Here is a 24,284-nt window from a genome sequence, read left to right as displayed (position 1 = left end):
CAATGTGTTTTTTTTTGTTTTTTTTCTCATGAATGGATGCACTTTTTTGGGTTTTAAAATTTTTTCCAGCCATTCAACTTGGAGGAGCCAGGACGTTTAATTATGTGTGAGTAAATCATGGGCTAATTTAAATTTTTGGGTGAACTAACCCATAATGCAATGCTAATCAACATAGCCTGTATTATAGAATTTAATAAAATAATATATTCTCACACATGAAACCACATAAGTAATTTCAAATAATTTTGATTTTGAAGCAAAACATGATATTAAACTCATAAATTGTAGTTTTTGACGGTATGCTAAGCAAACATACTAGCTTTCCCTGTTGTCAAGAGAAAATGTTTTATTACTAATCTTTAAAAGTAAGTCCAGGTAAGATCATTTGAATGTTTTTATTTGAATAATTTCATATTTGAAAGCAAAGAAGATTAAGTGAAGAAAAATGAAGTGGGGTATGGTTAACATTAAATTAAATGCTCTTTTTTTCGTTCTACCGAAAATGTGCTGGGAGTCTACTATTGCTTTTATATGCATCTGATTGACAGACAAATCATGTGATCTTATTTCACTGTTGTTGAGGGTTTTTCAGCTTTGTACAAAGTTTGCTTCGTACATTTAGTCTAACTGTATTGTTAAAGAGGGCGAGCTTTACCTTTCAGTTGAACTGTGTTAATGTTTTCAAGACACTTACATTGTTCTTGCTCTGTCCAAGCAATAACTGTGTCCATGTTATGAGCCAAGTTTTTTATTTACTTCAACTGCTCAGTGCTCTGGTAATTATCAATGGGACGACCCATTTCAGGAGTTGCCACAATTACATTTTAAAATCAGAATATGAGCATAGCTCACTTATATTCAATAGAATATTGAAACGTTAGCAACACGGATTCTAAACACGAGCGCCAGTGATTGAATGTCAAAGCGCGGTTTGAACGCCCCGCCCCCCAGCTGAACTGGAAGTTTTGATTGGTTTTGCACCCGAGTCAGACCTGTCTGTTATTGGCTGAAGCGCTTCAGAACTGTCTGTTATTGGCTGAAGCACTTCAGAACTGTCTGTTATTGGCTGAAGCGCAGGGCTGAGGGCTCAGCCTCCACCGCACGCAGTCGTTTGAAAAGTGTTTGTGAAATGTAAGCTCTCCGTCGGCACCTTTGTCAAAGTACTCTGTACTTTTGGTGAAAAATAAATGTAGCGAAGTTGAATACTTTATTTTAATTCTACTCAAGTAAAAGTAAAAGTACCACAATTTAATTATACTCAAGAAAGTAGAAAAAAATCTAAAAATCTACTCAAGTACTGTAACGAAAGTATTTGTAATTAGTTACTTTCCACCACTGAAACATACTATATTTAACATATGAGCAAAATTGGCAAACAAAAGCTTATTTGAGGTGGCAGATATTTTACAGTAAAAATGTATAATCTATCCAAAACTAATCAACGAAATGTTGTCTTTCATATGTCTGTAACATAGGTCTTTCGTTTTTATTATAAGAAATATAAATGTTAATTTGCAGTTTAATACGTTGCTTATACAAATACATTTTATTTCAACATATTTCAGTCGATTTTTACTCAGTATAGTAATACAGTTTGCTAAAAGCGAAACATTCATTCACACACAGAAACGCCTGACTGTAACGTTGTTTTTATGAAATATTAGGGCATAGAAATGTTAATTTGCCGTTTAATACGTTGCTTGTAAAAATAGCCTACATTTTATTTCAACATATTTCAGTCGATTTTTACTCATCTCAGTATAGCAATACAGTTTGCTAAAACATCATCATTCATTCACACACAGAAACCGTCTTTTTGGGAGTTGTGGTAAACAGCGCGCCTCTCTGCCGTTCATTCACAGAAACGCGATTCACTTGAGAAGGAAAAAAAACTTACTATAGTATTCCTCAGCTCAGTCGGATCCTTGCTCCTCGAAATAGCCTACCCGCACTTCTTAGGTACATTTTCCACTATTATTATTCCTCACAGCGCTGCGAGACGGCGTAAACATGTACAATGTTAAACTTGTGTTTTCTCGAGCTGATATGGGGCGTTCACAGTTTGCATCGATTGCCTCAGTCATTTGCGTTTGAATAGCGCACGCTCTCCGTGGGCAGGTCACATTAAAAATAATTAGATGAGATGAGAACGACTGACATCTCGCTCTTTTCTTACAGATTACATGAACTGAGAATATTTGTTTTTTATATAAATTACTTCATTTAAAAGAAGAGAATTCAAGCTTCATGCCTGTGTGTCTGTATGCCTGTTTGACTGAGTATTCGCGGAGTTATTGTTCATTTTCGGACGCGTTTCAGAATGGACTACACTGACAGAGAGAAGGCAGAACTCGCTTTGTGTTGATTTTTCTTTATTTGGCAAAAACCACAACACTTTGTTTTTATTGTGAGTATACACAAAAATAATACACACTTAACAGGATCGATTAATGTATGAAACTGGTTTGTAAGATCAAAGTCAACAGAGTATTTGGACTCTCGTTTGAACTAATAGGAAAAAAACCGAGCAAATCACGGCCGCGTGATTGCCGACCTCAGAGGGTTAATTTTATTGCATTTATTTGAGCCTTAAGTTGACAAATTACCTGTAGGTGTTGAAGCTTCAGCCATGGCACTCCTGTAGAAGATTTGCCCATTTTCCACATACAGCTCTTGGCTTAGAGAGTCAATGAAAGCTGCAACTGAGGAGAACCCCAATTCTTTCTTGCTCAAGGGTCTCCCATATGCCCTATTATAAAACGCTGCTAATTTTGAAAGAGGAATGCCTCCCTGGTAGCTTTTTACCAACTCCACGACATCTTTGCATCTTTTTTCAAAGACTTCACCTGTAAAATATATGACAGAACTTTCAGGATAATGTAAGATATATTTTAAGATGGCTTCCCTGACAGTACTTATTATCCTTTACAAAACAGCTACAAAAATAGGAGTAATAGATCTAGCAGTTGCATATAATGTGAAATCAGTACCTGTAGAAACTATGTTTTTCTTGTGAAAGATCACACCATCTTCCAGTATAAGATACTTGCTAAGAGAGGCCACAAACGTTTCCATCGACGGAAAACCAAGTTCAGCAGGTAAAAGGTCTTGTTTATACCTATGAGCAAAGACCTCTGCTAATTTATCAAGAGGAATTCCTTGAGGGTGTTTTTTCACTGTCTTGATGACTTTCTTACAAATTTCACTCTTAGGAACGCCTTTTGGGGGTTCCTTATCCAGCTCCACAACGTCTTTAGAAATTCCATCAATATAAAAAAAGAGAAAAGCATACAAAACATATATGAGAACTACATGAGAGTAAATGACATAACCCAAAATTTTATTGCATTTATTTGAGCCTTAAGTTGACAAATTACCTGTAGGTGTTGAAGCTTCAGCCATGGCACTCCTGTAGAAGATTTGCCTACTTTCCACGTACAGCTCTTGGCTTAGAGAGTCAATGAAAGCTGCTATTGAGGAGAACCCCAATTCTTTCTTGCTCAAGGGTCTCCCATATGCCCTATTATAAAACTCTGCTAATTTTGAAAGAGGAATGCCTCCCTGGTAGCTTTTTACCAACTCCACGACATCTTTGCATCTCTTTTCAAAGACTTCACCTGTAAAATATATGACAAAACTTTCAGGATAATGTAAGATATATTTGAAGATGGCTTCCCTGACAGTACTTTACATTATAACAGGCGATTCAGCCACTGAAAATCCTACTCTGGTTTAACCCCCTGGGGTCAGCAGTCACGACGGCGTGACTAGCTCGCTTTTTTTCTTATCAGTGCAAAAGAGACTCAAAATACTCAGTTGATTTTGAAGTATTATACATTATTCAAAACTGTTAAATGTCTTATTTTATTTGTGTACACTCATAATAAAAATAAAATCTTATGTTTTTCGTAAAATAAAGAAAATAAACATGATGCACGTTCTGCCGTCACACTCAATGTGAAGTTCTGAAACACAACAGAAAACACACTGGCATGAGACTTATGTCTTTACAAAGCTTGAAGTCTCCATTTTTAAATGATGTAAATATATATTAAATATATTCCATCAATATAAAAAAAAAACAGAAAAAGCATACAAAACATATATGAGAACTACATGAGAGTAAATGACATAACCCAAAATTGTATTGCATTTATTTGAGCCTTAAATTGACAAATTACCTGTAGGTGTTGAAGCTTCAGCCATGGCACTCCTGTAGAAGATTTGCCTATTTTCCACGTACAGCTCTTGGCTTAGAGAGTCAATGAAAGCTGCTATTGAGGAGAACCCCAATTCTTTCTTGCTCAAGGGTCTCCCATATGCCCTATTATAAAACTCTGCTAATTTTGAAAGAGGAATGCCTCCCTGGTAGCTTTTTACCAACTCCACGACATCTTTGCATCTCTTTTCAAAGACTTCACCTGTAAAATATATGACAGAACTTTCAGGATAATGTAAGATATATTTGAAGATGGCTTCCCTGACAGTACTTTACATTATAACAGGCGATTCGGCCACTGAAAATCCAACTCTGGTTTAACCCCCTGGGGTCAGCAGTCATAACGGCGTGACTAGCTCGCTTTTTTTCTTATCAGTGCAAAAGAGACTCAAAATACTCCGTTGATTTTGAAGTATTATACATTATTCAAAACTGTTAAATGTCTTATTTTATTTGTGTACACTCATAATAAAAATAAAATCTTGTGTTTTTCGTAAAATAAAGAAAATAAACATGATGCGCGTTCTGCCGTCACACTCAATGTGAAGTTCTGAAACACGACAGAAAACACACTGGCATGAGACATATGTCATACTCAGTTGATTTTGAAGTGTTATACATTATTCAAAACTGTTAAATGTCTTATTTTATTTGTGTACACTCATAATAAAAATAAAATCTTGTGTTTTTCGTAAAATAAAGAAAATAAACATGATGCACGTTCTGCCGTCACACTCAGTGTGAAGTTCTGAAACACGACAGAAAACACACTGGCATGAGACATATGTCTTTACAAAGCTTGAAGTCTCCATTTTTAAATGATGTAAATATATATTAAATAGATTCCATCAATATAAAAAAAGAGAAAAAGCATACAAAACATATATGAGAACTACATGAGAGTAAATGACATAACCCAAAAATTTTTTGCATTTATTTGAGCCTTAAGTTGACAAATTACCTGTAGGTGTTGAAGCTTCAGCCATGGCACTCCTGTAGAAGATTTGCCTATTTTCCACGTACAGCTCTTGGCTTAGAGAGTCAATGAAAGCTGCTATTGAGGAGAACCCCAATTCTTTCTTGCTCAAGGGTCTCCCATATGCCCTATTATAAAACTCTGCTAATTTTGAAAGAGGAATGCCTCCCAGGTAGCTTTTTACCAACTCCACGACATCTTTGCATCTCTTTTCAAAGACTTCACCTGTAAAATATATGACAGAACTTTCAGGATAATGTAAGATATATTTGAAGATGGCTTCCCTGACAGTACTTTACATTATAACAGGCGATTCGGCCACTGAAAATCCAACTCTGGTTTAACCCCCTGGGGTCAGCAGTCACAACGGCGTGACTAGCTCGCTTTTTTTCTTATCAGTGCAAAAGAGACTCAAAATACTCAGTTGATTTTGAAGTATTATACATTATTCAAAACTGTTAAATGTCTTATTTTATTTGTGTACACTCATAATAAAAATAAAATCTTGTGTTTTTCGTAAAATAAAGAAAATAAACATGATGCGCGTTCTGCCGTCACACTCAATGTGAAGTTCTGAAACACGACAGAAAACACACTGGCATGAGACATATGTCATACTCAGTTGATTTTGAAGTGTTATACATTATTCAAAACTGTTAAAATGTCTTATTTTATTTGTGTACACTCATAATAAAAATAAAATCTTGTGTTTTTCGTAAAATAAAGAAAATAAACATGATGCACGTTCTGCCGTCACACTCAGTGTGAAGTTCTGAAACACGACAGAAAACACACTGGCATGAGACATATGTCTTTACAAAGCTTGAAGTCTCCATTTTTAAATGATGTAAATATATATTAAATAGATTCCATCAATATAAAAAAAGAGAAAAAGCATACAAAACATATATGAGAACTACATGAGAGTAAATGACATAACCCAAAAAATTTTTGCATTTATTTGAGCCTTAAGTTGACAAATTACCTGTAGGTGTTGAAGCTTCAGCCATGGCACTCCTGTAGAAGATTTGCCTATTTTCCACGTACAGCTCTTGGCTTAGAGAGTCAATGAAAGCTGCTATTGAGGAGAACCCCAATTCTTTCTTGCTCAAGGGTCTCCCATATGCCCTATTATAAAACTCTGCTAATTTTGAAAGAGGAATGCCTCCCAGGTAGCTTTTTACCAACTCCACGACATCTTTGCATCTCTTTTCAAAGACTTCACCTGTAAAATATATGACAGAACTTTCAGGATAATGTAAGATATATTTTAAGATGGCTTCCCTGACAGTACTTTACATTATAACAGGCGATTCGGCCACTGAAAATCCTACTCTGGTTTAACCCCCTGGGGTCAGCAGTCACGACGGCGTGACTAGCTCGCTTTTTTTCTTATCAGTGCAAAAGAGACTCAAAATACTCAGTTGATTTTGAAGTATTATACATTATTCAAAACTGTTAAATGTCTTATTTTATTTGTGTACACTCATAATAAAAATAAAATCTTGTGTTTTTCGTAAAATAAAGAAAATAAACATGATGCGCGTTCTGCCGTCACACTCAATGTGAAGTTCTGAAACACGACAGAAAACACACTGGCATGAGACATATGTCTTTACAAAGCTTGAAGTCTCCATTTTTAAATGATGTAAATTATCTCAAAAACAAATATTCTCTGTTTAAGTAATCCGTATGAAAGCAACGACATGTACAGTTTCTCTAGTTTCTCATTAGCTCTAATGTGACCACACCCACGCACGCACAAGCGATTGACATGCAAATAGTCCATGTGAAGAAACACAGACCTGTAAATGCCTTCATTACCTCAAAAAAAAAAAAAAAAAAAAACGAGTTTGGAAGACTGTGTTTGTGCTGTGCTGTTTACCTTGGATTTACCTCAGAAGAAACCGATTTGAAGATGAGAAAGATTTTTAAGGTAAGACATTTCCACTCATAATAGTAAGCATGTTATTGTTGTATAAACTTTACATTGTAGCAACTAGTCAAACTGGTGCCAGACTAAAATGTACGTTATGAAATGAGATTGGAGTAAAAACATGAAGCCCAATGTTGTACATGTATATAAATGTATATATAGACAGAAACATGTTGAAATGTGAACTATAGACTGGTAGGCAACCTTCCAATGCTAAATTGATATACATGTACGACAAAAGGATGTTCTTATGTTTGATAATAAAACACATGATAAAAGTAGGCTAGTATGAGTGTTTACTCTAATATGGTGAATATTATAAAGTTTAGACCAGTGTTTACTGTTAAATACTGTGTTTGTGGATCTCTGCTCAAACTTAGATATGTATAATGTGGTAACAATAATGTTTCATAGTTTGGAGCGGCTCGATTGCTTCAGTAAATGTTCTCTGCATGCGCTATGAGTTTGAGTCACTCGCGCTGTGTGTTTGAAAAGCAAAACGCGCCAAACATTAGGCTTCATGTTTTTACTCCAATCTCATTTCATAACGTCATAACGAATGGAAACATTTGAAGTAACATATGATAGGCTAATCCATATATTTTTCTCTAGTGTAGTGTTACTGATATGTTCCTTTTTAACGATTGATAGGCCGCCTGCTATAGGTTATTGTTATTATTATTTTATGCAGCACTGCACGTATATGCCTACAAGACACAACAAACCTGGTGTTCATTTTATATACAGTATATATATGTGTGTATTTTGTAAATTTTAAATCGCAATTTTAACCAGAAAAATATAAAATGTATTCCCAAAGTCGTGCAGCCCTATAGTTTCTCTTCAGTATATCAGCATGTTCACAGGTGTTTATTTTTATTTTTTTACACAGGGACCAGATGCCCCACTGATGAGTCCTGCTGACTTCAACATTCACATGAGTACATGAACATGGTAAAGTGAAAAATCAAACACCATGGAAATGACAGGTATGTACTATGTTTCAGGATGGGCACAAAGGTGTGTGACTGGTTAAGTCTCTGTCTTTAGATCATTGTGTTCAATAATGTGCTTTTTTGTCCTTTATTGTGTATCTTTGGATTATGTTGTGTTGTAAATAAATCCAAACAATCAAAAAGCCATTCTTTTTTAAATCTCCTCATTCTTTGTGCAAGGTTGATCAGAATGACAGGGCCTGAGAGCATCTAATAGGGCCATTAGGGGAGGGTCTTTGTCTTTCTCAGGTGTGAAACACATCAATATGCATGATGATTCACGCCTCCTCACATAAAGCTTTCTTACACAAAACACGTCTTACAAATTTTAAATCAATATATTGTCTTATCTGAATGAGTAGTCAGTATGATTTTCACATAGTTTTGAAGCAAACATTCTAGGCTACTTGATACAATTTTCAAAAGTCTTATGAAGAAATAATCAGTATGGGTTTCATGACCTTATTTCAGTGACATTTTTTTTTTTTTTTTCACAAACCACGCATAAATGTCATTATCTCAAAACTACAAACTTTTACATACATGCTGCTGATATATTATTGTAGCAGAGTTTGTGCTAAATACAGTAGGGTTGTGCCGATAGACGATAGTATGGCAGATGCCTTTGACGATATCAATACGATAATTGGCTCGTTTTCCCATTAAAGTATTAAATTATTATTATTATTATTATGAAGCTAGTATAGTTATTAAATTAATTAGGAACTACAATTATATTTGCCTTGCCTAAATTCATAACGACATCACCACATAACCACACTTGCGACATCACGCGCGTATGAGGACTGCTCAAAGAAAATCTTTTTAAAACAGACAAAAAAAAACTACACCCCACAACGAAATTTAATTGCAAGGTGATCCATTCACAAATTGTCAAGAGTGCTTGTTTTAACAGACGCATCATTCTTATACAGAGTCAAGATGAAGACGCGGCATCGTTGTTCGTCAGTATTTTGTTTCCATAGCACATTAACAAAATATTTAATGACACTAATAACACTAAAAACAATACAATTACAAAATATTAATTATAATAATAATATCAATAAAATTATATAGGCCGCCTAGGCCTAATAAAAGTCTTTAGTTCACGAAGCAACTGTGAAACTCTGCCATCTGTGAAAATCACAAGCAACTTCAAACTTGTTTAACAAGAAATATTCTTCTAATTTTTTCGCTGTCAATAATGTAAGTCCACAAGAGAAATATTAAGCCAGTAAATTAAGATAGTTGCTGTAGCCTACCGACTACCGTTATATCCACCGTCGTCTCTGAGAGAACGCGCCGTTAATGCAGTGAAAGCTCAGTCAGTTTCTGCTTTCGTTTTCAGGGAATGATCGCGTTTACATGCACGTTATTAACTCGATTATGCTGAATAAACTGACAATGCATGTGGTCATGTAAACGCATTAACCCGTTTTCCTTTATCAGAGTCAAGTCATAAGTTTAAGTGTAACCGATCGACTTTTAGATTTTTGCCTCTGATTTCTCCCGGCATTTAAAACCCACGTTATTTGGGCTTATTGAAGTGCGGTGCGCATAAGTGAAGTGCATCCAGACAGAGAGAGCACTGGTAGGAGGACATATATCGCAGACTCCGAACTCTTTCTTGACCCAATAAATTAAAACGTGTTCTCATCTCGTGCAGAAGTAGCCTACAGTCAAAATGCTGCATCTGTAACGGCATGAGAGGATAATGTGTCCGTAAATTTCCCGCTGACATGTTGAAATACTCCGAGTCAGATACAAGAATGATTAGGATCTTTTTTTACCTCACTATACCAGGAAATAACCTGATTTAGCCTATTAATAAACACTCCACCTTTGCTAGCAAAATATAAAAAGATTCTCATTTAAAACGAAGTAATAAAACAAGCAAATTGATGAGTAAATAATCAAGTTAATAATCAAATAAGTAAGCCCCGCCCCCCTCACGATAATATCGTGTATCGCCGATCTCACAGGCTGACGATAGGACGATATGAAAATGGAGCATATCGCCTAACTCTAAAATACAGTGTAATCAGACTTTAGCCATGAAAATGTCACAAGTAACAGAAATAAGCACAAATGTCAGTGCATGTCCGGAAAGGGTAAAAACTAGTGCTGTCAGTTAAACGCGTTATTAACGGCGTTAACGCAAACCCATTTTAACGGCGTCAATTTTTTCATCGCAAGTTTTTCACATGCTGTTGCAACAACTTAGCCTGGGTATCCCCATGCTGCCTTGCGCGCAGCACGATTTTATTCACGCTGCTAGACAGCCTGGACACCATGGACCAGATTTTCCCCTCAAAAAGGAACCAATCACAGAACGGGGAGGGATCAGCAAGACAATAACGACGTCTATGCGACACACCGAAGCAGTTTGTTTATATCTATGGATCCAACATGGCAGCAGACGCGAAGTTACCTTTTCAATGCAGCACAAACGGCAAAAGTCGCTGAACGCCATTGTGTACACATAAATCTCTGACCCATCGTCTTCTTCCTCATCAAATTTCTGTCGCTCTACATACGTCATCTGGTATAATTGAAACGATTGGCTATGAGCTACGTACAGGCGCATTTGATAGACATTCGTAGCGCCCAATAAACGGCTCTGGGCATTCGTAAACCACGACTCAAATACGAGAACATGAACATGTATGGGGGTATTATTGTTGCAATATTCCAAATAAATTGATTAATATTCACAAATAAATGTAAAGAGATTCACAAAAATGTATCAAATTCACAAATAAATAGATTAAGATCCACAAATAAATGTAAAGAGTTTCACAAAAAATGATAAAATTCACAAATAAATAAAATGAGATTTGCAAATAAATAAAATATTTACAAATGTTTTATTATTTTACAAACACAACTCTGCCTGGCATTTATTTGTGAACCGCTTTCTGTGCATTTGTAAATCGCTGCACACATTTGTGAATCGGTTCCTGTGCATTTGTGAATCTCCTCACGCATTTGTGGATTTTGCCACACTTCTAGCGTCGACGTGCAGACAGATCCACAAATAAGTGGACTCCACCCACCGCCTACTCAAGCCAATCAGATAACGGCCACATCGAGCTGGCCAATTGTAGCACGTTCTCGCTTCAACCAATCATGTTTGGCTTTACACTGGGCGATCTTGCTCTGAAATAATTGTTCATTCATCATGCATCTGCATTTGCTCAAATAGGAAGTGTACGCGTAAAGGCCCATAAAATATGTTTAAAATTTGGATTTTGTTAGAATTACACCATTAGACTGCTTGTCAAGCCAAGCCACAATTTTTATGAGCCTTGAAAAAAGCCAGAGAAACAGCCCTTTACATCTCTGTTATGGGAACAACGCGTTATGGACGCGTCACGTTATTCAAGATAGAACAGAAAAGCATCAAGTAGCTGACTAATGAATAACTGGGTTCAACCCATAAATAGCTACACGAGTTTTTAATTTGCATTGCAAGATTTTTATTTGCAGCACACTCTGATGCTGAGGCTCGTACCGTTCCATATTGGGTGGTCATTTGGGCTCATATTTGGTATTCTACATGACATACATTTATGTCCTATTGCTATTTGTCACCGCGATTGTGCTTTAAAAGGCAAAATCGTATGTCCTGTAATTTCTTGCATCGTGTCTACCCCGTGCGAGGCTATCTATCTAGAAGAATCTATCTATCTTCTAATCTAATCTATCTTCTATCTATCTAGAAGAAGTGCGGGCATCCATTTACTATCAATGAATGCCCCACGTCCAGGACACTATCACGAAATATGATTTTTCAAGTAACCAGCACTAGTCAAAGTAGGCTACGATCAGAGCCGTTAAGAGTACGATTATGCAGGCATGTCTGCAGCTAAGCAGACGTCACATAGGGAATATGTGTTAACGTTTCAAACATGCTAGTTTTACATTATTTGAAACTGCTACGGCAGCAGTGAATAGATAGTGCCTATTTGCTTTGGGTCTATACTACGCAAGCTATGATGACTTTCACCTTGATATTTTAGCGCGGATGTAGGCCTATACCAGTGTTTCCCACACATAGACTAATTTGTGGCGTTTCGTTATAAAAAATTTTTTTACGCAATTTAAAACACGCAGCGTATTCATTCAGCTGCATTTCCTTTCCCTGCTCTCCCTCCATCTCTCTGTCACTCACGCGTCTCTCTCACAAGCAATTTTTTGTCTCGCCAAAGCCTTATTTGATTGGTGAGTGATGTACATGACTGCTGTGCTTGCGATAGGGCGCATATTACTGAAACAACGAGCAGAGAGAGGCCCGGTCGCGCGCGCACCCTCACCGTCTTCAAACTGTCTTGCTCTCTCTCTCGCTCCCTCGCGCATATTAATGCAACATCCCTGGTAAGATCATTTCTTTACTTTTAATGATTGATGATGATTGTGTGTTAAGCGTCTGTGACTTTCACTTTGATTTGCGCAGTGGTGGACAGTAACAAAGTAAATGTAATTCGTTACTGTACTTAAGTAGCTTTTTTGCGTATCTGTACTTTACTGAAGTATTTAAATTTGGGAAGACTTTTACTTTAACTCCATTACATTTCAAAGTCAAATATCTTACTTTTTACTCTACTACATTTTCAAAATCAGTCGTTCCTTTTTATTTATGAGTGGATAAAAACTTAACTGGTCAAACGAGCCACCAATCACAGTAGCCTACAACGTGCATGCTTTGTTTTGAACTTGCCTTGGCGGTATCTACTAAGCGCGAACCAAAGCAGTTAAATATGAGAGTTGCGACCATAGACAGTAGGCTATATAAGAGGTTGCGACACAATAGGCTTGTTCGACTTGAACCGGTCAATTGAAAAGCATACAGAGCCGTCTACTCTCGAATCGCTCTCACGGTATTTTAATGTCATTCACCGATTGGTCTGTGCAGTGTGCAGCGCCGGTTCAAGCTATGGGTTCAAGTTGAACAAGCCTACTGTGATCTCACCGCCGCGCGGTCACGTGATTCGTGTAGCTCTCAATAGTTCCAAACAAATCGCGTTGCCAATGATTTTAAGCGGGGCACAGAGCAGCAGCTATTATTGCAGCAATTATCGGTAAATATTGACGCATAATGAACATTGCTTATTACGTTGACACTAAAATTACTTGCATATAATAGCATTTTTTTCTGGGGAGTAGCAGAAACACTGCATTAATACGTTTTGGTGTTTAATTTTGGAGGGAAATTGGCTGCTCCCATAACGTAGAATATATATATATATATATATATATATATATATATGTGTGTGTGTGTGTGTATATATATATATATTTATATATTTAATGGCATTGTGCAGGTTTATGTGAATGTATCATAACATTAGGATGTTTATAATTATGACCATAGACGCTCGTGAAAAATATATACAGTAAATACTGTAAATGTATTATACAGGAACAGTCCCCTTTTGTCCAAAATTAAAAACACAAAAAATGTATTCAATTCAAATATATATATACTAATTAATGTATTTTATTAATAGATTGATGTGCCAAGAGTGACATTAGAGTCTTCACGTAGACTGAGTTAAGCAAGAGTCTTGTGACAAAAATTATAATAGGACATTATAGCCATAAAAAAAATCGTAGTACTTGGATACTTAAGTACATTTGAAGGCAAATACTTTTGTACTTTTACTCAAGTGAATGTTTAAAGGCAGCACTTTTACTTTTACTTGAGTAATATTTTACCTTGAGTATCTTTACTTTAACTCAAGTACATGGTATGTGTACTTCGTCCACCACTGGATTTGCGTTAGTTTGCTATCTTAATGAATAGATGCTCAGCTTCTCATCTGCGGTGATGCGTGTTCCAGTAGTGTCGTCATATCTGGCTATAATATTACATAGCCTATTACACGCTCTCACACGTTTATTTTTTTAGCATTTTTGGGAGGAGTACAATTTACATATGTGGTTTTAACAACCAGATGCATTTACACTTGTCCAGTTTCGTCTGGAATGCGGCCCAGACCTCCTCCTGAAGTGGTTTGAGCGATCGGATTCAAATCCGTCTCGAATGCGTTTCGGAGGGCATTTACACCTGGTCTCTTCACGATCGCGATCTGAGAAAACGCATGAAGTGGCCAGGTGTAAACAGCCTTTTAGTCATTATTTGGGTAGCACACATATTCTGAATGCCTTCGGCAGAATTCAAATGAGCCATTTTAATCTAGATTAATTCCAAGATTACAGTGAGATTAATCTAGATAAAAAAAATAATCTATGCCCACCACTATATATATATATATATATATATATATATATATATATATATATATATATATATATACACTCACCTAAAGGATTATTAGGAACACCATACTAATACTGTGTTTGACCCCCTTTCGCCTTCAGAACTGCCTTAATTCTACGTGGCATTGATTCAACAAGGTGCTGAAAGCATTCTTTAGAAATGTTGGCCCATATTGATAGGATAGCATCTTGCAGTTGATGGAGATTTGTGGGATGCACATCCAGGGCACGAAGCTCCCGTTCCACCACATCCCAAAGATGCTCTATTGGGTTAAGATCTGGTGACTGTGGGGGCCATTTTAGTACAGTGAACTCATTGTCATGTTCAAGAAACCAATTTGAAATGATTCGAGCTTTGTGACATGGTGCATTATCCTGCTGGAAGTAGCCATCAGAGGATGGGTACATGGTGGTCATAAAGGGATGGACATGGTCAGAGACAATGCTCAGGTAGGCCGTGGCATTTAAACTAGGGATGTCCCCATTTCTGATCACGTGGTTTTAGACTCGATCGGAATCGGACGTTACCTTCCGATCAGGACTCGGATAATATATGTATATATGTTCTCATTATTTTTTTAACACATCTATAGTTATGCGGTGGCACAGAGTTACGCCGGTTTCACAAGCAGGCACGTAAGCAGCGCAGGAGCAGTGCGTTTGGTGAGCAGGACACGCGCGTTTTGCTTTCACACTGGCAGCGTTTGTCACGCGCGGCTGAACCGCGGCTTGTAATTGGTAAATGGACTGCATTTATATAGCGCTTTCACAGACCTATGGCCACCAAAGCGCTGTACATATAGCCTCACATTCACCCATTCACTCACTCATTCATACACCGACGGCTCACCTTTCTTAAATCACCTTTCTTTCCCATTCTGACATTCAGTTTGGAGTTCAGGAGATTGTCTTGACCAGGATCACACCCCTAAATGCATTGAAGCAACTGCCATGTGATTGGTTGATTAGATAATTGCATTAATGAGAAATTGAACAGGTGTTCCTAATAATCCTTTGGATGAGTCTATATATATATATATATATATATATATATATATATATATATTAGGGCTGTCAAAAGATTAATCGCGATTAATCGCGTCCAAAATAAAAGTTTGTGTTTACATAATATATGTGTGTGTACTGTGTATAATTATTTTGTATATATAAATACACACACATGCATGTATATATTTAAGAAATATTTGCATACATATACTGTATATATTTATATATAATTTATATTATATATAAATATAATTTTTTTATATACACTGCTCAAAAAAATTAAAGGAACACTTTGAAAACACATCAGATCTCAATGGGGAAAAATATCATGCTGGATATCTATACTAATATGGACTGGGTAATGTGTTATGAACGAAAGGATGCCACATCGTTTGATGGAAATGAAAATGATCAACCTACAGAGGATTGAATTCAAAGACACCCCGGAAATCTAAGTGAAAAAATGATGCAGCAGGCTTGTCAATTTTGCTGAAATTTCATTGCAGCAACTCAAAATGGTACTCAGTAGTTTGTATGGCCCCCACGTGCTTGTATGCATGCCTGACAACGTCGGGGCATGCTCCTAATGAGACGACGGATGGTGTCCTGGGGTATTTCCTCCCAGATCTGGACCAGCGCATCACTGAGCTCCTGGACAGTCTGAGGTGCAACCAGGTGATGTCAGATGGACCGAAACACAATGTCCCAGAGGTGTTCTATTGGATGTAGGTCAGGTGAGCGTGGTGGCCCTTCAATGGTATCATTCCTTCATCCTCCAGGAACTGCCTGCATGCTCTCGCCACATGAGGCCGGGCATTGTTGTGCACCAGGAGGAACCCAGGACCCACTGCACCAGCATAGGGTCTGACAATGGATCCAAGGATTTCATCCCGATACCTAATGGCAGTCAGGGTGCCATTGTCTAGCCTGCAGAGGTCTGTGCGTCCCTCCATGGATATGCCTCCCCAGACCATCACTGACCCACCACCAAACCGGTCATGATGAACGATGTTACAGGCAGCATTCTCCACGGCTTCTCCAGACCCTTTCCTGTCTGTCACGTGCTCAGGGTGAACCTGCTCTCATTTGTGAAAACCACAGGGCACCAGTGGCGGACCTGCCAATTCTGGTGTTCAATAGGAAATGCCAATCGAGCTCCCTGGTGCTGGGCAGTGAGCACAGGGCCCACTAGAGGACGTCGGGCCCTCAGACCACCCTCATGAAGTCTGTTTCTGATTGTTTGGTCAGAGACATTCACACCAGTGGCCTGCTGGAGGTCATTTTGTAGGGCTCTGGCAGTGCTCATCATGTTCCTCCTCGCACAAAGGAGCAGATACTGGTCCTGCTGATGGGTTAAGGACCTTCTACGGCCGTGTCCAGCTCTCCTAGAGTAGCTGTCTGTCTTCCTGGAATCTCCTCCATGCTCTTGAGACTGTGCTGGGAGACACAGCAAACCTTCTGGCAATGGCACGTATTGATGAGCCATCCTGAAGGAGCTGGACTGCCTGCGCAACCTCTGTAGGGTCCAGGTATCGCCTCATGCTACCAGTAGTGACACTGACCCTAGCCAAATGCAAAACTGGTGAAAAACAGTCCGAAAAGATGAGTAGGGAAAAAATGTCAGTGGCCTCCACCTGTAAAACCATTCCTGTTTTGGGGGTTGTCTCACTGTTGCCCATCTAGTGCACCTGCTGTTAATGTCATTAACACTAAAGCAGCTGAAACTGATTACCAACCCCCTCTGTTACTTAACTGACCAGATCAATATCCCAGGAGTTTAACTGACTTGATGCTATTCTCTGATTAAAAAGTGTTCCCTTTATTTTTTTGAGCAGTGTATTTATCCATGATTGGCGTAATATCGTGTGTAGTATACATTTTCATATGTTCATGTATGTCATGCAAATACATGTGACGGCTTGCAACATTTTAAAGAAACAAACAAGCAAAACTAAACACATAAATCATTATTATGTAAATATACTTGAAGTAAAACAACCTGTTTAAAGTAAATAGTGTAAATAAACCATGTGAGATTTATATTTAACTATGTATTGTACATAAAATGTATGTAATTTCACATACTATTTTGTCATTAATTTATGAATATTGTTTCGATTGGTTCATTAATGATAAATGTTATTTGTAACCTGCAGTAAGCAGCAGTAATTATTTATGTGACTGAAAAAATTACTGTAAATATTAAAGCAGACAAGAAGCTGCACTAAAACTTTATTTATTGAAGTGTTACCTTACCTTTTTGTTTACATTTTAATTTCTTAGTAAATATTTTTTATTGCAAAAAGAATTTTGCATAAATAGTATGTACAATAAATGTTCATTTAGTTTCACCAATATTCTTTATGTCTCTCATTTACTGTATTCACATGTATTGTATCGGCCTCATATCGGCCAATCGGCCAGATTGCTTTCTCAATATCGCCATCGGCATCGGGCCATTAAAAATCCCATATCGGTCGACCACTATTTTGCATTGCTAAAAAAAAAAAAACGAGCAAAACGCAGGGCGCGTTTTTGGTCCCCAGAGGGTTAATACAGGTTTGTAAGACCCCATAAAATGATGCTGTTTACAAAGAGGTCCAGCAGGAGGCGCTCATAAACGCTGCTTTATCAGGGAAGATAAAGAAAGATTGAATGAAAATAAACTTTTCTAAAGACAGTCAGTTCCCTTCAAATACATTCATATACAAACACCCGGTCTGCGTTTTGACTTTGATGCAGTGCTCATGTTTATTTAACAATGTCAAAGCCTTCTGGAAAATCTATTTGTGCCGGGCAGTCTTGATATTGTGAACCAATGTATGGGGAAACACTGTAATATAATTTGACAGCTATCAATTATAGTTTAACCTGTCCATCTTCATACATCTGTGCATCACCACACAGTGCAACAGTGAAAAGACCCTATCAAACAGTGTTGCGCCGTGTTCCCAACTTTGTTAAAGGGGTCGTATAATGCCATTTTTGTACAAGCTAATATGATTCTTTTTTTTTTTTTTTTTTTAAGTATTTTTATTAAGATTTTACATTTTACAAAAAAGAAAACAAAATACATTAAGATGTATACAACTCAATGAATGATGATATTAGCAGAAACAACATGTATAATTATTAATATCATCCACTATTAATAATGACAATATATATAATGATAAATAAAAAATAAATAAATAATAAAAAAAAAATAATAAGGCAATCAGGGCGTATATCGTTTCAGTAAGAAAACAAGCAAGAATTCAGTAGAGGGCAGAACAGACAGCATACAATGTCCTACATTACTGGTCAGATTTAGCGTTAAGTTGGGCAAGATGATCCAGAAATGGTTGCCATATATTGTAAAATTTATCAAGGTTACCAATAACACCATACCGCACTCTCTCCATGTGGAGCACTCCAGTGAGGCAAGCCAACCAGGTCTTAAACTGAGGAACAGTATCCAATTTCCAGAGTCTTAGAATGATGCTTTTAGCAATAATCATTCCATAAATAATAGTGCTTTGTACGGAGACAGTATGGACTGACAAAGAAACAGAATATCCAAATAATGCAATCTCTGGATCAGGGTTAAACACAAAACCATACATGTCAGAGAACCACTTAAAAATGCTACACCAAAACTCGTAAAGCTTCGGGCATGTCCAAAAGAGATGGGTAAGAGTGCCCTCTGCAGATTTACACCGGTCACATGTAGGAGAAACAGTGGGAAAAATTCTATGTAATTTCGATTTTGAATAGTGCAATCTATGCATCACCTTAAATTGAATTAACTGATGTCTGGAATTAATAGAACAAGACCGGACCCTGCTAAGGCTCTCCTCCCACTCTTCAGCTCCAATCTGTATACCCAATTCCTCCTCCCAAGCATTTTTTAAAGAGCGTGTAGAATAACTCATTTCTTCAGAAAACACAGAAACAAAATCTGAAATCAAATGTTTGGAATCAGGGGAGCCCAACAGCAGTCTATAAATCCTCCTTTCCTCAGGCAGAGATTCAAAATTAGGCACTGCATGGCGCACATAATTCCTAATCTGTAAGTGTCGAAAAAAGTGTGTTGTGGGTAGTGAAAATTTATCTTTTAATTGCGAAAAAGAAGCAAAATGTTTGTTAATATATAAATCCTCCAAAGTAACAATACCATTCAGCCTCCATATGTTGAATGTTGCATCTGATAGAGAGGGGGTAAATGCATGATTTCGATATACTGGGGCAAAAATAGCAGTGTCAGGTAACCTGCATACCTTTTTAATTTGGCGCCATATTTTCAAACAGTTTGAAACAATGAAATTATCCACCTTAACAGATGTGGGTAATACAGGGTTGGAAAAGAGAAGTGCTGGAAGTGAACTATTTTTAACACCATTTTTTTCAATGGCTACCCAGGGGGGAGTGTCAATAGAAATTTCTGTTTTATAATCCCCCTGCCAATAAACAAGCGCCCTTGCATTCGCTGCCCAATAATAATGCAAAAAGCAAGGCAACCCTAGCCCACCTTTAATCCTTGGTTTCTGTAAATGTGTTTTTGATATTCTGTGAGCTTTAAAACCCCAGATAAAAGGCAAGATTATTGAATCTAATGTTTTAAAAAAAGACTTTGTCAGAAAAATAGGAATGTTTTGAAAAAGATACAAGAATCTAGGCAGAGAGACCATTTTAACAGCGTTTATACGGCCTATCATAGAAAGAGGAAGAGTTCTCCATTTGCTAATGTTTATCTTTAAATCCTCTAATTTCTGAAGAAAATTCAACTTAAAAATTAATTTGGGGTTTTTGGGCAAAACGACTCCGAGATACTTAAGTCTGTCTGTAATTTTGAATGGGAGATTTTGTAGGAATTCAGTAGCAAGATCAGCATTTAAAGACATGAATTCACTCTTCTGCCAATTAATGGTATATCCAGAGACTTTACCAAAAGATTCTATAAGATCTAACAGCAAAGGGACAGACTGCTCAGGATTTGACAGAAAGAGAACAACATCATCTGCATATAAGGAGATTTGATGATCTACATTTCCCAGTTTTATAGGCTCAATAGATGGATGGTTTCTAATACTGATCGCAAGGGGTTCTATCGCAATTGCAAAGAGTAAAGGGCTGAGGGGACACCCCTGACGTGTTCCTCGGTGCAATAAAAAGGATTTTGACTTTTCTTGATTTGTGAGTACGGACGAGGTTGGGTGAGCATATAATGTTTTAATCCATGACACAAAACGACTACCAAACCCACATTCCTCCATAACTTTCACCATATAGGGCCACTCCACCTGATCAAAAGCCTTTTCTGCATCTAAGCACAAAGCAGCCACTTTAGAGCCTTTTTTATATTTATGGTATATTATGTTTATTAATCTTCTAACATTAAAAAATGAAAATCTATTAGGAACAAAACCAGTTTGATCCATATGTATAATGGAGGAAATGTATTTATTTAACCTATTAGCTAATAATTTTGTAAAAATTTTCATGTCAGAATTTAGTAATGCAATAGGGCGATAAGATGAGGGCTCAGTCTCATCCCTACCTTCTTTTAATATTAGTGAGATATTAGCATCGTATAATGTGTCAGGGAATTTTTGAGTTTCAAGAGAATGAGTGAACATCCTCAGTAAGAGGGGAGCCAGCTTTCCAGAATATTTTTTATATAATTCAATGCCGAAACCGTCTGGCCCCGCCACCTTGCCGTTAGGGAAAGATTTTATAGAATCAACAATCTCTGAAATAGTAATTTCAGAGTTTAAAGCCTCACGAGCAACATCACTTAATTTAGGAAGATTCAAGTGTCCTAGCCAATTAGAAATGTCCCCTTTTGCTTTTGACGTATATAAATGTTCATAATATTCTCTAAAGCGATCATTTATACTTTTAGGATCCACAAGCATGTCTCCTGCTTTTGATTTGATTTTGTGTATGACTTTATTTGCTTGTAAACCCCTCAGCTGTCGCGCCAGCAATTTATGGGGCTTATCCCCCAACTCAAAATATTTTTGTCTTATCCTCAACAATTGATCCCATACCTGTCCTGATATAATAGTATTGTATTCATATTTTAATTTAAGAATATTCTGCAAAGTGGAGGGGCTAGAGGAGATTCTATAGGAGGGTTCCAATTGAGATAATTCCTCTTCTATTTCTGCAAGGCGTCTACGTTTGGCTCGTCTGGCTGAAGATTCAAAAGAGATAATATGTCCTCTAATCACAGCTTTAAAAGATTCCCATAAAGTGGAGTCGGTAACTTCAGAATTATCATTAATATCTAGAAAATCTGAGATTTTTTCAGAAATAAATTGGCAAAATGATACATCAGAAAGTAGAGAAGGATGAAAACGCCAACAATGTGGTTTAATCATTTGGCCAAGATCCAGAACCACTGAAGTTGGAGAATGGTCAGAAATTAAGATGTTGTGATAGTCTGAGGAGATCACATTTGATATAAGTTTTGAGTCAAGTAAAAAATAATCTATTCTAGAAAAAGACTTGTGCCTCTGAGAAAAAAATGAATAATCTCTACCTGTGGGGTGTATCAGTCTCCATATATCAACTAGATTCATAGAGGAAATGAGGTTATTCAAAACTATGGAGGCAGAAGGTAATTGGCTTACTTGGGCTGACCTGTCCAAAACATTATCAAGCACACAGTTAAAATCACCACCTACAATAACATGTGAATCAGTAGAGTCAGACAATAAATTAAATATTTTAGTAAAGAAGGTGGGGTCATCAAAGTTAGGCCCATATACATTAAGAAGTGTAACATGAAACGAATAAATGTAACCAGTTACCAAAATATATCTACCGTTTGGATCACTCAAAGTAGAAACATGTCTGAAAGGAACTGTTTTACGGATTAAAATTGCAACTCCTCTTGCCTTGCTAGAGAACGTGGACTGAAAGATATGGCCAACCCAGCTGCATTTAAGCATTTTCTCCCTCGTAGGCCTAATATGGGTCTCCTGCAAGTACATAACATCAGCGGACAGAGATTTCAAATGTGAAAATATTTTAGCACGCTTGATCACATGACCCAGGCCACGCACGTTCCAGCTGGTAAAAGTGATGCCGCTGCCCTTTGAAGATAGACTAGGATTCATACAAAAGTTGGAAACAAAAAATGCTCAAGCCTGACGCCCTTTTAAAACAATTATTGGTGAGAATAAAAAGAGAGAAAAAAAGAAGAAAACACAACTCGCGGAAAAGTAACACTACCCCCCCACCCCCGTCCCACTTTCCCAAACAAAGTGAGAGCACGCGTCCCAAAAACTCACTGAGGGGTTGCCGGACCATCGGAACAGTGAAACTAAAACTAAAAAGCCCTAACTCCCTCTCCAATTACTTGAAAAAAAATTATGAACAAAGGAAACGGTCAAATGTCATAATGTTAAATGTCCCAGTCTGAGTAACAGTAACTTAGCTGTTAGATAAAAGTCAGGTACCGGAGCATGTTAAGTCAGCATGTAGGTATCACATGCTTTTCAAGACAGAGTCTCGATGAATGCCTTAGCTTCCTCGGGCGAGGAAAACACCCTGTCAGTGGACCCATGAGTGACGCGCAGTTTTGCCGGATAAATGAAGCCGCTTCTCACATCAGCTTCTCGGAGATGCTTCCTGACGTCATTGAATGCCTGCCGCTGCTTCATTATATCAGCTGGAAGGTCGGGGAAAATGTGTATCGGCCTGCCCTTGTAGCGCAGAGGAAACTGTTGACGAGCCAGTTGAAGTATTTTTTCCTTCATTTGAAAGTAATGAATATGGGCTATCATCACACGCGGCCGCGCGTCTTCTCCAGAAAGTTGCCTCCCGAGACGATGAGCTCGATCCACTTTCAACGGCTCCGAGAAGTTGCTAGCGCCCAGCAGGTCTGGAATAAACTTCGTCAGAAATTCCGTTGGGCGCCCGTTCTCTATCTTCTCAGGTAAGCCGACTATTTTGATGTTTTGCCGTCTTGAGCGAGCCTCCAGATCGATCAATTTCTCTCGGAGTGATTTGTTCTCTGACTGAACTTTAGCGCACGTCTGCTCGACGAGGGAAAGTCGGCGGTCATAATCAGCAGTAGCATTTTCTACCTCCTTAATTCTGTCCCCGAGGCACACTAAAGATGCTTGAGTGGACGCCAAAGATGCTTCCAGAAGATCAAATCGATCAGTCATCGTTTTGCTCATATTCTGTATTGCCAACAGAACACTAGTAGATTCCGCGTCAGCTTCGCCACTCGACCCCGGGGATGCCGCGGCCTGCTCCGCCATCTTCGACTGCGACTGAACAGGAGATTCATTCAATGCTTTTTCCAACTTCTTTCCCCTTTCAGCTTTTGGCTTAGTCATTATACAGCTCTTCAATAAAAGCAATTATAAAGTAATGCCGGTAGAAAAAAACCCAGAATTTTCTAAGAATGACCAAGTAATTCAAAATAAGGAGAGGAGCTCAGCAGAACACGTCTACTCCATGCGGTACTCCATAGCGCCCCCCCCGCTAATATGATTCTTTAGGGTCTAAATTAAAAGTTTGTAATATACTTCAATAAAAAATTCTCATTAAAAAATTCTCATTAGTAGGGGTGGGCGGTATGACCAAAATTCTGTTTCACGGTAACGATATATTTCACGATATAGTTATTTATATCTGTAGTTATTCTCAAAAAATCGACAAAAAGGGCTTTGTATAAAAAATAAAACCAAATACTTAAGAAATTAAAAGTACTTCACTTTGTTTGAATTTTCTTTTTCTTTTATTTGGTAAATTATTTATTTGGTAAACTATTTTTAATACACTGTAAAAAATTATTTCCATGATTTGTTAACACAACATTTTCTTTTGTCAAATCAACTTAGACGCACTAATGTTGTTCAGATA

General features: G+C 37.5%; 1 protein-coding gene across 1 annotated transcript in view; it reads left to right on the top strand.

Annotated features, from left to right (window-relative positions):
• The window catches only part of LOC307152670 (uncharacterized protein), a gene marked incomplete at its 3' end in the record, with an annotated part of 191,251 nt that overhangs the window by 139,993 nt on the left and 26,974 nt on the right, over positions 1–24,284 (top strand). The gene's annotated exons all lie outside the window — the stretch shown is intronic.

This window comes from Squalius cephalus (genome assembly GCF_949319135.1).
Source record: "Squalius cephalus genome assembly, chromosome: 24".
Classification (NCBI taxonomy): domain Eukaryota; kingdom Metazoa; phylum Chordata; class Actinopteri; order Cypriniformes; family Leuciscidae; genus Squalius; species Squalius cephalus.
Note: the sequence above shows the minus strand (reverse complement) of the source record. Positions and strands in the feature narration are given on the sequence as shown.